The 15,067-nt window shown below is 39.6% G+C and overlaps 1 protein-coding gene across 1 annotated transcript in view; it reads right to left on the bottom strand.

The window, feature by feature from the left end:
• Positions 1-15,067, bottom strand: part of PSD2 (pleckstrin and Sec7 domain containing 2) — a 2,726,943-nt gene that overhangs the window by 886,629 nt on the left and 1,825,247 nt on the right. The gene's annotated exons all lie outside the window — the stretch shown is intronic.

Genomic DNA, 15,067 nt, shown 5'->3' on the forward strand with positions numbered 1-15,067 from the left:
GCAGCTGACTGTTACTTTCTCCTTATTCAACCTATTGAGTGGGACTTCAGTGTGCCTCACTATTGAGTCACCTATGACTACTGTGTTGGGCATGCTGTTTTGCCTTAGGGGCTTTGGTTGAGTGGCACACTGTTTAGGAGCGTTATGTGTCTCTTGATTAGTGCGTGTGGTGGTGGTCAAGTGCGTTTCTGCCTTGGAGGTCTATGCTGTTTGGGTAGATATTTATTGAGCGCCTCCACGAAGGTGGGTGTGTGGTTTGTGTTTTTATGTGAAGGCAGTGCTGGTGTGTGCTCTGGAGGGCTATGTGTTCCATGTGGTGTGGTGCAAGTGTTGACCTTCTCCTCTTGACCAGTTATCCCGGTCTTGGCTGGAGAGTGCGTGGCTTCCAATTTGGATATATAAGTGCATCTCTCACAAGTCTGAGTGTTGGGAGGTAATAGGAGAGGGTTGTAGTGTACATGAGGCAGTTGCTACACTGCCTCAGGATGCTCAAGTTCACCAGGTTAATAGGAGAAAGCACAAGTAACTAACCTTTAGACATGTCTGGAGGGGTGGGCTTTAATAATAAGCACTGGAGCTGTTTCCTTATAGAACATTTAGTGCTGGTAACACTTTTGTGTGCTGCAATAATTGCTACAAGAAGTCTGGTAAAGTGCTAGACTAATAAGCTAGTAAAAGTGCAGGAGAGGAGAGAACTAGCAGATCTAAGGAAAGAATTGAAGAGCAGACTTTTTAGCACTGCTCACAAGCTTTCAAACAGTCCTGGATACAGCAAATCAGTATCTGGACTAGACTAGTTTCAGGAAAGGCGGGAAACAAGCGCAAACGTGGGCTTTTAAACCAGAACGTTGAAAGAGATGGAAAAACTGCCCAAAAGGCCAATGAGCTACAATTTCTGGGCCAGAAACCACTCCTCTTGTGGTAGATAGGCTACTTAGTGCTTACCACTTCCACTGGTAAGCTAGAAGGCTTCCCTCCAACACAGAAAGGCTTGGTGGGATGAGAAGCTTACAAACAGTCCTGGATACAGCAAATCTGCATCTGGGCTAGACTAGTTACAGGAAAGGTGGGAAACAAGTGCAAATGCAGGCTTTTAAACCAGACAGTTGAAAGAGATGGAAAAACTGCCCAAACGGGCAATACTATAATATCTGGGCCAGAAACCACTCCCCTTGTGGTAGATAAGCTACCTAGTGTTTACCACGTCCACTGATAAGCTAGAAAACGTCCCTCCAACACAGAAAAGCTTGGGGGGCTCAGAAGCTTACAAACAGTCCTGGATACAGCAATCTGTATCTGGACAAGACTAGTTACAGGAAAGGTGGGAAACTAGCAGATAGGCTTCCTAGTGCTTACCACTCCCACTGATACGCTAGAAGGCTTCCCTCCAACACAGAAAGGCTTGGGGAGCCCAGGAGATTACAAACAGTCCTGGATACAGCAAATCTGTATCTGGACTAGCCTAATTACAGGAAAAGCAGGAAACAAGCTTAGAATTTTTTTTTAGTAAAGTGGAAAGGGATAAAGGAGAAACAGAAGATAATTCAAGGTTAAGAATCTAAGTGAGTTGGCCTTCTCAAATATTTTCTCTGTATTAGGTAGAATGAGCTAATGACACTAGACTAGGAGAAGTGTCCCAGATCAAATTTACAGTAGGGGTGGGCAACTGCAACACCACCAACTATAAGAACAAAGACACCAATAGGGAGGCAGGGTGGGAAACAAAATCAGACACCAAGAAAAGCAATCTCTAGCAAATTAATAAATGTAGCAGTTTTGTTAACTAAAACAAAATCATATGGGGGAGGTCTTAGGTTCTTATACTTCTGCAATACATGGACCAGTGGGGAGAACATTAAAATGGCCAGGTCTGACACAGCAGGGCTCAGTTTAGAGACATGGTAATGAGCTGCTAATGAGGTATTTCTCTGTGTGGCTTTACTATGCATCTGAATTGGGGATTCTTTCAATCACATTAATTGAGCAACCTGTGTTATCTAATTAGCACAAACAGGTATCAGCTTTCTGAATCCAGCTGAAAAATGTTCCATTTCATGTTTTCTTCACTCTCATTTCTAGCAGAATATTGTGCTTTTTACCTCTACACAAATATCATTTTCCTACATTCATGCTGATGCAAACTGTGCACAACTTCCAAACATTTTACAGCAACTGCTGAGCTTCTTTTATCATTGCTCTCATTATAATACAATATTAACATCTGCGTGTTCATTCAGCTCTTTTCATCTTTCAACATTTTCCACTTATATTCAAATTTAAGTTTTTATTTTTAGCTCCTACTATCAAGCCCTCTGTGAGATTTTAAGCCCACACAAGAGCAATACAGTCCTCACAAACTCTGTTTGAATAGGACTGAACTTCAGGATTCTCACAAATTCATGTACCCCCTTCCTGTTGCTTTAATTTGAACATTCTCTATGAATTACAATAGTCTTCTGATCTGAAAAGCTTGTGTTGTGCACCTTGGTTCTCCTATATCTTCAAAATATCTTTTATTTGAGGATATAAAAATTGGTCCTTGTCCTTAGAACACTATTAGTTTCATAGGTAGGTACTAGGCTATCGGCCCAAGGGCCTAAGTAAGCATAGCCAACAAGGTTCCCTGGCTTATGCCACCCAAGAAAGTTAATTTCCTGTGCCCCTGTTGAACAGAGCCACAGAAGTGATCCCTAGGGTGTATTTCCTATTTCCCATCCATTCATCAAGATTTTTCTTGAAGAGTGCTAATGAGGAACTTTGCTTGATATAGATCGGTAGCTTGTTCCAGAGTATAGGAAGTCTCTAGGACAGGAATCTATCCCTCCAGCATGTCCAGTTTATTGTGATGACAAGGTTTAGGTCCCTAGAGCGTGTAGCTCGGAGGGATTGGGATTTCTTTAGGTGTAGCATGTCCAACAGCTCTGGGTTTAACATAGCTTTATATGTTAGGCAGAGATCGCCTCGGAGTAGCAGATATGCTACAGAGTAAAGCTGGAGTTTTTTGAGAAGGTCAGTGTAGGGCATTTGTTTGAGGCCAGTAATCCTCTGTGTGAGGTACTTCTGTGGCCTATTAAAAAAGATAAGGTCTTTGTTTCCTTCAGATAGCTCCTGATGTGTTTTAATAAGCACTGTATGTTTTCTAATATTCAATTCATCTTTAAACCTATTTTTTCTACTCCTTGTTTCAAGTAAACGAATTAACCACCTCCCCAATAAAAAATATGTGCACAACTTTCTCCAATAGTTTTTGTCTAGCCAAATGTTTTTTATAAATATAAAAGTACCATTGCATAAGGGCTTATCATAACAGTAGATAACTGAACTTGATCACTGTTGCAGTATTGCTGACATATGGAAAGTATCCTGCCAAGGAAACACAGCATCCAGATAGTACATCAAAGCCTGGGGGGCCTTCCTATTGCATTGTACATCAGCCCTATGAGCCAGAAATAAGAAGACATGCTGGTACACAAGAGATGTATGGGCATGAAGATCCTTGGAACTTTCTTGCTCCTGGCAGAAAAGAACCCAGGCAATAAATAACTAACTAATTAACTAAATAAATAAATAAATAAAGAGGAACAGAACTCGTGTCGGCAAAGAGAGGTCCACCTCGGCCAAAGAAAGGGGTGGGGAGGGGGAAGAAGAAGGGAGAGAGGGTACAGATACTGCAACAGTGATTGCTTTGGACAACTGTTATGGTAAATCCTTACTTAAGTCTACTACGTCCTGCATGTGATCACTGCTGTAGTACTGATGATATATGGGAAGATTCCTAAAGCTTTTAGATTGCCTAGGAGGAGGAGGACTGAGGCATGGAACTTGAGTCAAGCAACCCTTCAAGAATTGACCTGGCAATGGTTTCCAAGATGGTTGCACACTGATTAACAGCTTAACTTCAGCTTTCCTAGTGTGAAAAAAAATGACATGGCAAAACCAGTTCTGACCCTGGAAATGGCATCCATTTTATTGTGGTTGGCAAAGGTGTGAATGGAATACCAAGTGTCTGCTTCTAAAATTGTTTTTAAATCCAGACCATTGCAAAGGCCTGGAGGAGAATATGGTTTAGGTAAGAAAATACATGGATATCCTGGAGCTTGCAGGGCATTGTGACGGGCTAAGCATTTGGTAAAAAGAAGAGGGAACAGTCCTAGAAGAATGAGTTTTGATCTGTCCTGGAAAGGATTTGCCATGAAAAGAGTAACAGATGGAGATAGCCAAGGACATCCACCCGGAGATAGTCTGTTTACAAAGACAGCAACTAAGATTTTTCCCTGATAAAAGATGAACAGCTGGTCTGATTTTCTAATAATCTTAGTTTTGTCTAAATAGAAGCTAAGCTGTATATGAATGTCCAACATATGCAGAATTCTTTCTTCCTTATTTTGACAACTGGGGAAGAAAGTAGACAAGGTAACAGACCAATGCAAGGACATTTCATTGACACCTTTAAGCATAAACAGTCCTCAGGACTACTCTGTCCTTGTAAAAAAATCAGAAATGGAGGAGAAACCATAAGGGCTTGCAGCTAAAAAACTCTTTTTGCTAAGATAAGGGCAACAAGCAAAACAGTTTTTAATGTACATAACCTTAGACAGGTAGAAGAGTTCAGTTCACAAGGACAAAAATGTAACTTTTCTAGGATAAAATTCAGGTCCCAAGGAGGTGGAATGCGTTTCCTCAGTGACCTAATGTGAAGGATGTCTTTTAAAGACAGTTTAACCTCAAAATGTGCAGAAAGAGGTAGGGTAGAACTAGTGGAAAACATGCATATTTCAGTCCTGAGTTGAGCAGCTCACACAAGGATCAGATGAAAAGGAAAGAAAATTGGAAAAGCCATAAATATAGTGGCAAGTACATAAATCTCCTGGAACAACCTCATACTGATCTAAATCTGATCCTCTCCTTGTATTCTTCCTGAGGAATACTCATTTGATGAAGGTCTTTTTTTTTGTTTCCCTCTGGCACAAAATTTATCATTTAGAAATACAAGACTTTCTTGTTGCAGATTTTCTAGCCTCCTGTAATACCTGAAGCTCATTCTCTGAAAATAGGCACCTGAATGGTATCAAAATTCTATCATTCAAACTGTTAGTTTTAGGGTTAGAAGGTTTGCAAGCTTGACAGCACCCTTCTGCTGTGTTTGCAAGTCCATCCTTTGGGGGTAACTGGTTCTCCCTTTTTTTTGATATGGCCAAGGGCAATGCAGTCTAGGACAAAATGGAGGTCACCAGTAGCATCTTTTGGTTGTTCTTCGTGATTTTGAGAAGAATCTTTGGAATTAGGGGGACTGAAGGGAAGGCATAAAGGAAGGCCCCTCTTTCCAAGAGAATGACAGGACATCTGATCCCTATGCTTCTGAATATGGGATTCTGGAGCAAAACAGACTGAACTGCCTGTTCAGAGTGGAGTCCTCCACTGACGGTAATCTGAAGAACCTTGGTTGCGCATTTATTCGTGAGGGTCTGCCTTAGAGTTTAGAGTTTGCTACATGATTCTTCGCTGATGGAATATAAGCTACCTGAAGGAAGAGATTACACTGAAAAGCCAAATTGTATCTAGCTTATCACTGTACGATTGTAGACACAATAAGATTTTTTTCCTGTGTGTTTGCTGATGTACCACATTACAGTTTGGTGATTTGTGAGGATTTTAATAGTTCCTGGAGACTGCAGAGGTTATACAATCAAGATCAGGGTCTGTATTTCCTTCACATTTATGTGGTAGCTTCTGTCCTGTCTTGAAGAAATACCTTTGAGTCTTACATTCCATGAACATACCCCCCAAGCCAAGTTTAAAGCATATGTGAAGACCTCCTGGTGTGTAGAGAGGAACCAGAGAGGGCACTTCTTGACTGAAGGATACCTGGCTGATCCCTCAAAGGAATTTGTTCTTTATAATGGACAAGAGAGGAATTGGGAAGTTCAGGGGGTGGCAGTGCTGTGCCTAAATTGATTTGAGGTACCACTGAGTCTACTTCATGTGAAGTCTGGCAAAAGAGAACATTTGCATGGTTGGGGTCATGTGTCCCAGGACTCTCAAAATCTCTCTCCTGCAGAAGTCAATGCTAGTGCAAGCAGAGACTGGAAGTAAGAAGTCAGAAACAGTATCTTGTCTTAAAAAAGAAATGCTAACAATGAGACAGTATTCAGGTGGCAACCAGGAAAAAATAGGTCCTGAGAGGGCAAGAGGACAGATTTTTTAAGTTTTAGGAAACACAAAGCAAAGAAAAAGATCCATTATGAACCAAAGTTCTTGAAGACACCCGAAGAAGAAAATTGTCTCTGTAAGAAAATATATGGATAAGCTGGAGGCTGTAAAACGCAGTGACAAGGGCTTAGCATTTGGACAAAAACTTTGAGCTGTAGAAAGACAAAAGGGCAAAGAAGAAAACTGAAAATGTAATTTTAAGAACACACAGAATAATAAGTCCTATGATCTGGATAAGTGGGGATTTGCAAATAAGCATCCTTGAGGTTTAGGGTCACAAGGAAAGCTTGTGGAAGGATCAATAGCAAAAGAGTTTGTACAGATAATATTCTGAATTTTGACACAGGAAGGAAGGTGTTGAGGACTAATAAATCCAGAATGAGTCTCAAAGTGCATCTTTTCTTGGAACCAAAGAAAGACACTTGAATAAAATCCTTTTCTTTTGTGGTGATGGGGAACCAATTCTGCAGTTCCCTGTTGAAACGATTCTTGCAGTCTTGGAAAAATACAGATGTTCTTGGTTTTGTGCACAAATTAGGAATTTCAGAATGGGTTGGAGGTAGTAGCCAAGTTAACTTCTAACATTTCTTGATTATGCTGAAAACCCATCAGTCTGAAGTTACAGCTTCTATGCAGTAAGGGACTGAGAAAGCTTGTTGGGATGGATTAGCCACGGTGGATTGGGGGGGGGGGGTTGTAGCTGATCATCAGAAGTTGGCTGATTTTTCGTGAAAGGCACCTTTTGGTCCTTTGAAATCTGATTTGGACTTCTCTCGGTACTTACTTTTAAAGAACATGTAGCCTTTTTGTTGAGATTTCCGGTATCCCAGCCTTGCAAAGATAGTTTCTCTGGAATTTAGGGACAAAAGATAGAAAAATATTGTGTAATATTTCCCCTTTATTGCATGCTTTTGAGGATTTCAGCAGTTGCTCAACAACAAATAAAAGGTTTTCCCTTTCCAAATGTGCATTCAACAGGCTGGTCTTGACATCTTCAGGCAAAGACTGCTTACATAAATATTTTTATACCCCAAGTAGACTCCAGAGAATTTTTACACAGGCAGACAGTTAGTGTTGGAGGTGTGAAGTGAAAGAAAGAGGTCACTGGGAACATATTTGCAGTGAGTTGGCAGACTTTAAGGATTCCTTGCGGGATGCACTGTCGGAGATGGTGGGTGGGCAGATTGGTCTAATGAGGGAGATGATTTTTCTGAGCTATGATATACAATCAGAATTGCCTAGACATGGTAAGGACTCGCCTTTGTCTAATAATGGTGGCTGCCAAAAAAGCTTCTTCTTTTCTTTCGGCTGTTCCCAATAGGGGTTGCCATAGAGGATCACCTGTTTTCATTTCTTCCTGTTCTCTGCATCTTTCTCTGTCACTCTGTCACACCAACCACCTGCACGTCCTCTCTCACCACATCCATACACCTTATCTTAGGCCTTCCTCTTTTCCTCATACCTGGCAGCTCCATCCTTAGCATCCTTTTCCCAATATATCCAGCATCCCTCCTAAGCACATGTCCAAACCAACATAATCTCAACTCTCTGGATTTGTCTCCAAACTGTCCAACCTGAGCTGACCCTCTAATATACTGATTCCTAATCCTGTCCATCCTCGTCACACCTACTGGAAATCATAACATCTTTAACTCTGCCACGTCCAGCTCTGACTCCTGCCTTTTTATCAATACCACCATATTCAACCCATATAACATAGCTGGTCTTACTACCCTCTTGTAGACCTTCCCTTTCACTCTTACTGGTACCTGTCTATTACAAATCACTACTGACACTCTTCTCCCCCACTCCACCCTGCCTGTACTCTCTTCACCTCTCTTCCAAACTCCCTATTACTCTGAACTGTTGATCCCAAGTATTTAAACTCATCAACCTTCACCAACTCTACTCCCTGCATCCTCACCATTCCTTTATCCTCTCTCTCATTCACACACATATATTCTGTCTTAGTCCTGCTGACTTTCATTCCTCTCCTCTCCAGAGCATATCGCCACCTCTCCGGGGTCTCCTCAACCAATTCCCTACTCTCACTACAGATCACAATGTCATCTGCAAACATCATAGTCCACGGGGACTCCTGTCTGATCTAATCTGTCAACCTGTCCATCACCACTGCAAATAAGAAAGGGCTCAGAGCTGATCCTTGATGTAATCCCACCTCCACCTTAAACGCATCTGTCACTCCCACCGGAGACCTCAACACTGTCACATTACCCTCGTACATATCCTGTACCACTCTTACATACTTCTCTGCCACTCCTGACTTCCTCAAACAATACCACAACTCCTCTCTAGGCATCCTGTCATATGCTTTCTCTAAGTCCACAAAGACACAACCCAGCCACTGGGGATGCACAAACTAATGCATTTCTTCATGACGGTCGCAAGCCCAGATAATTGGGGAGGGTTACATCATCAGGAAGGGCATCCAGTGTAAAACTTTTGCCAAATGACATATGCGATCTGCCAAAAAAAGCAATCACTAGAAAATGGAAATCAAAATCTAAACCAACTATACTGGAAGTAGTGAATATAGTAACAGAGATAAAACAAGTGCAATTGACATCTTTAGAAAAGGATAGGAGCAAACTGCAAATGAAAAAATGGGAATCGTGGGAACAATACATACAAGGGAGGAATGAGGTCTAAAAGGTGGTAGGAATTAATGAGCTATGCAATGTTTGAGTAAGAAAGATTGGGTAGATTTTAAGTGATGTAATGTTTGCAAATGGGAGTGTGTCTGTATAGTTTGTGATGTAAAATGCTTGCAACTAGGATTGTGTCAGTGTGGATTGTTTTCATTTACATAAATGTATGATTGCCTATGTAGTAAGTGATGGTTTAAAAAAGATGTTTCTTGTTTAAAAAAAGGCAGCAATTGAATAATGTATGCAATATTGCTTAGGTTATATGATGTATAGCAATATATGAAGTATAATGTTTGTTATGTTAACACAGTGCAATTACTTTTATATGAATGTAAATCTGACTATGTCACAAGTGATAATTCAATAAAAGTGTTTGGAAAAAAAGAGCATCTCCTTAACGCAGACCCATTAGCAGGAGCGCTAGCAGATGCATCTGTAGCATCATACCTGCACTGGACTGAATGCCTATCAACCTAAGTAACAGAATTTATAAGTGAAAAGATTTACTGTCTGATTTAGGCATACCTGACATTAACTTGTTCACATTATCCAAAACAGATAAAAGATATCTGGTAAGATGAGTCTGATAGCTGATGGCATGGAAATCAAGTATAACAGAAGTGCATACCTTCTTTCTGTATCTGTCCTTATCTCTGCTGTCTTTGTCATTGGACAAAGCATTAGAGGGTGGCAGACTTTTAACAGGTTTGTCAGACTTTTAACAGGTTTGTCAGATTCAAGTGAAACTGCAGCTGGATTTGAAAGATTTTATATAGGAAATTGAGGGTGTCTGAAAACATATAAAACCTATCAGTTTTTTAGATGCTGGAGGCAGAGACTAAGGTTTAAACAAGATGATGAAAAAAGTGCCTTTCAAGGCCCTGAGCAAAGTAGGTACTGCTGTACATGATAGTTGATGGCATGGAAATCAAGTATATCAGAAGTGAATACCTTCTTTCTGTATCTGTCCTTATCTCTGCCTTCAGCAAGTCACGGTATCCATTCTGAATCACTGATACTTGCTTATTCTCTCATTGAAAATGTTGCATCATTTTCAAACCTGAATCCCAAAGGAGAGTTCCTCTAAGAAGGAATCATGAGAAAGAATGTCCTTATCCTCTTATTCGAAGCCCACCGGAGAAAATACATGGGAAGTACAAAAAGTAAACAAAAGCTGTGTCAGTACGAAGAAATTTATTATAATCCAAGCCAATAGTAAGCGCTTTCGTCTCTTATGCAAGAGACGTCTTCAGACTATATGGGAAGTACAAGCTAGAGATTCCACTTCAGATTCAGAGTCTTCATCTTCAAAAGAGATGTCGAGGGCGGTCTTATGAGGAGAAACAGCAGTAGCGGGACAAAGGAATTGAGGCAGCTTCAAGGATATCATTGCTTTGAAATATTTTTGTGAAAAATCATAACACTGTTTCTGGTGGAACTCTGGGGTAGGAGTAGCAAAAGGACAGGTATATTTTGTTTTTTTGCTTCTTCTTGGGAGTCTCAGCTAAAACAAAGCAAAGTGGATTTAACCCCTGACATACCTCTATAAGGTTACCAGGTACTTCCTCTCAGATGAAGATCTGTAGTACATCCTCAGGTCCCTCTGATATTATCAGCCAGAATACTCTCTTCATGGTCATGTCGGCCATTTGATTAGTCATATGGGACGTGCCTAAATGGTGTGTCTTGTCGGGCTTCGGGTGGGATGTAACACAGAGAAGCAACCAAAACCTGGTAATCTGAGAGCTCATCAAACACCACAGCAGAGACATCTGGGTCTGACCAGGCAACAACTTCCAAAGGTTTTGACTTCTTGAGCCTGTTATGGAGCTGCTACTGAGAGACATCCGACTGTGAAGATTCAAAAGCCATCCTACTTCACACAAGCTCGTTTAGTCTCTGATTTTCAAGGTAAATTTTGAGAGAGAAAAACCAACTCCATACAGTTTTATGAACAATAGATTTACAAATGGAATACTCACTATAATTGTGGATAGACTTAGACAAAAAAACACTTTGAACGCTTGTCTTTGCAAGCATTTTCTTCCTGCAAACACATTCACACTTCTTAGCTGACAACAAATAACTTTTCATCAAAAGTTAAGTGGAAACAAGAAGGGCTCCCAGCAGGGACACTTATTTGCCCACTTGCAATAGGAACTGTCACAGGCTATATGGCTGACAGACCTAAGTACAAGACATTGCCTCACTATATGGGATCACAGGAAGTTACTAGACTATTGGCCCTGAGGCCCTTATAAGTTCAGCCAAGAGTTTAGCCCATGTTTAAACAAGTCAACACCTGATGCCCCTGTCCAGCAGAGACATGGGTGAAATCCCAGGGATGTATTTTCTGTTTCCCATCCAGTTATCCAGGTTGCGCTTGAAAGGGGTAAAGAGGTATAGGATCATAGGAAGTTACTAGGCTATTGGCTCTGAGGTCTGTATAAGCCTAGCCAAGAGTTTAGCCCATGTTAAGACAAAAAGACTAGCACACTGGCTGTGCAACCATGGCAGGACTCAAACCTACAATGTTCTGATCCAAAGACAGACACCTTATCCATTAGGCCACATGGCTGATAAGAAAGTGCTAAAGAATTTCACACTCATACGTCCCTTATATACCGGCATGCTCTCCTTGTGCCTGGGTCATGAGGCAGACATACAGGTGACAAAAAGGTGTCCAAGCTTTAGTATACTGGCCTTACATATGGTATCCCTGCCAGAATACATCCCATATGTTAGCAATACTGCAACAGTGATCATATGAAAGACATCATTGACCAGCCTCTATTTAGGAGTCAGATATTCAAAATCTACTATCACAAATTTCACAAGATCTATAGTTATACCATTTCAAAATATTAGCCATACTAGAACAGATATCTCTTCCTAATGACTAAGTTCCTTTCCCTTCTATAAATCTAACTCTTATCCATAAAGCTCTAAGTATAATTTCATTTTCCATCCATGTTTTGACACTGTATACTGCTTCTTGAACTAAATGTTGTAGGATATTCTTGTATCTGTAAATATATATATAGATATATATATATATATATATATATATACATATGTGTGTGTGTCTGTATATTTATATATAATATATATATATATATATATATATATATATATATATATATATATGGGTCTATATATTAGAACACCGAACATTCAAAATTTCGAGTGTTCTAATATCGAACCCTATGAATCAAAAATTTAAAACATCGAACATTCAGAACAGCGAATTTTTTCCTAGGGAAAAAATTTGCTGTTCCAAAACACATGCACACAACACAAGCACACCAAACAAACAGCAATCCACACACATACACCTAAACTCTTACACCTAGCCCTACACTAAACTATACATACACCACTAACTATCCACTTATTTTAACCCAAACCCTATCCCTAAGGTCCGTCACTATCACACAGTCACCTCACCCGTGCCCTAACCCTAACTCACCTACCCCGCCCTAACCCTCATGTCCACACAATCGCACGCTTACCTGACCCTCGCCCTAACCCTAACTCCCCTAACCCTCACATCAACACAATCACACACTTACCTGAACCTGACCCGTAACTTTCCACCACAGCGCTGAAAATACCGAAGCAACAGAATCGGACAATCGAATTCTTTCCCTAGGAAAAAATTTGTTTTTCTATTTCGTCGATATTTTCAGCGTTTGCTGAAAAAGGGTCGATATTTGAACACTCGAAATTTTGAACGTTTGGTGTTCTAATATAGACCCTATATATATATATATATATATATGGGTCTACTGCTTTTAGTCGATGATTTCAGGCAGCCCACTTCACTGAAAGCACATTTGATGGAAAGCACATTTGGTTGAATTCCATTTGGTCGAAAAAATTTGGTGCGTAGCCCCCCTCATTTTGCAACTAGTTTTTACTGACATATGTTTCAATGTATTTTTAATGGATACACAAGTATATAATACTGAATACACTGCAATTATGTGGGGGGCTACACCCCCACACCCCCCTAACTTTATATTCTCACTCCAGGTTCACACTGCAGTGGGGGGCAGGAGCTATATTCCATTTCTGATCAAATGGAATTCGACCAAATGGGTTTTCAGTGAAATGCATTTTCGGTGAAGTAGGCTGCGTTTAATTATTTTTGACCAAATGTAATTCGACTAAAAGCAGTAGACCCATATATCTATATTTATATATATATATATATATATATATATATATATATATATATATATACATATATATATCTATATATATATATATATATATACACACACATACACTTTTTTTAGCATATTTTTTTATCTGTAAATATATTTTGTTCATTTTTGTATGATCCTATTTACTATTTACCTGGACTGTGCCTGTAAATGGTCCATTGAGATTAGTACATTACCCTGGTAAGAAGTACGATAATTCGACAGAAAAGACCACCAACCAACGACATATCCTGAAAACTGTCTTTAATAGACGTGACAACAATAAAAACGAACAGCAATCCAATTCAAAACGAGCGCTTTCGCCTGGTTAATACCAGGCTTTATCAAGATGCGTATTGGAAGAACCCAATACTATATATAATCATTTGCAGGTCACCTGACCTTGCATTCTTCAATCCACGACAGTAAACCAGAGAAAGTAAAACTTGCCCAGTCTCCTGCATAATATGTCTTCCTGTCAGTGTGTAGAACACGTTGTCCTATTCTGGAACATACTGCTGCAATAATGGATTCTTGTAGCCCTGTCCCAAGAATCACCACATCAAATTCAGTCGGTAGCAAAGTCTTATAAGAGGGGTAGAAACATCAAGGATATGGTGGTACACACCAGATTTTATAAACCTGAGGATAAATTGTATTATCATATTGCTGCTAGAGGAATGTCATCGTGTGGGAAATGTAGTGGTTGCCCATACATTATTTTTTTTTTCATATATAAATAATATTGGTTTTTAGACCAAATGGGCTATATAATTGTAGAACTGAGAGAGTTATCTATGCTATCAAATGTGGATGTGATAAGTTTTATATTGGTCAAACTAAGAGAATGTTTAAGATAAGATTAATGGAACACTTGAGGGATATCAGGGTAAATAAATTAGAGAGCCCTGTAGCTCAACATTTTCATGAATATCATGGTGGTAAGTGTGATAGCTTAAAAGCAACTATCTTGGAACAAGTTTTTATAAGTGACTCTAATGTAAATAAGATTAAGAATGTGCTTCTAAAGAAAGAAACTATTTTTATTTTAAAATATGACACTTTGATTCCTAAAGGTCTGAATACAGACTGTTGTTTGAAATGTTTTTGAAATGTATTGCACTTAATTTTTAATTGTTTGATTGCTTAATTGTTTGACTGATGATTAATGGTCGTAGCTGGTGTTATATAAACTGCCTGAATATGTGATGTGTTACTCCTTGAAGGCTTACTGTGGCCGAGGCGCTAGAGAATAAAGATTTTTTTACTGGCTTCGTTGTTTCATTTTGTGGTGTAGCAATTTGGGTCCTGCAGTTCGTTGTTACCTTTTCCTATGGCCAGTGATCCAGCTACCAACATTCCACGGATTTTTAGAGAGGAAAACAAAGGTACCTCTCAGCGGACTATTGATGGTTTTCTTAGTGCTAATTCGGAACGTGATCGTGATCGTTCTGACAGGAATACAGGCAGTGACAATAATTCGGATGTACCAGTATGGGAGCGTTTTCTAGCTGAAACACGCAATAAACGTAAGAACAACCCATTTGCGAACATTAGTAAACGCTCCATGGACTACCCGGTAGAGGTAAAAACATTAATTTCAAAGCTTAGTAATTTAATGATCAAGGAAATATCTACATTTTATAATTATACGAGTCTACAAAGGTACTTGGATTTGGATATCATTCCACGAGGGATGAGAGCTGTCAAATTTCCTTCTGAACCATCTAATGGTACTTGTACAATTGATAAGGTGTTCCAGCAGAGATGGGAAAAAGCGGCACACCTATGTTCTAAAGAATGGATTAACATCTTAATTGAGAGAGACATTATTAAATTGCCAACATAAAGAAAGATATTAATATGGTGTGCACGAACTTAATGTCTGCATTAGATAGAACTAGATTTGAGTCCTGTTTATGTGACATTCAGGACAAATTAAACTTGCAATAAAAGAGAGTTCTTGAGCAAAAGATGCAT

This window comes from Protopterus annectens, chromosome 4.part0 (genome assembly GCF_019279795.1).
Source record: "Protopterus annectens isolate FY-2018-M chromosome 4.part0, PAN1.0, whole genome shotgun sequence".
Classification (NCBI taxonomy): domain Eukaryota; kingdom Metazoa; phylum Chordata; order Ceratodontiformes; family Protopteridae; genus Protopterus; species Protopterus annectens.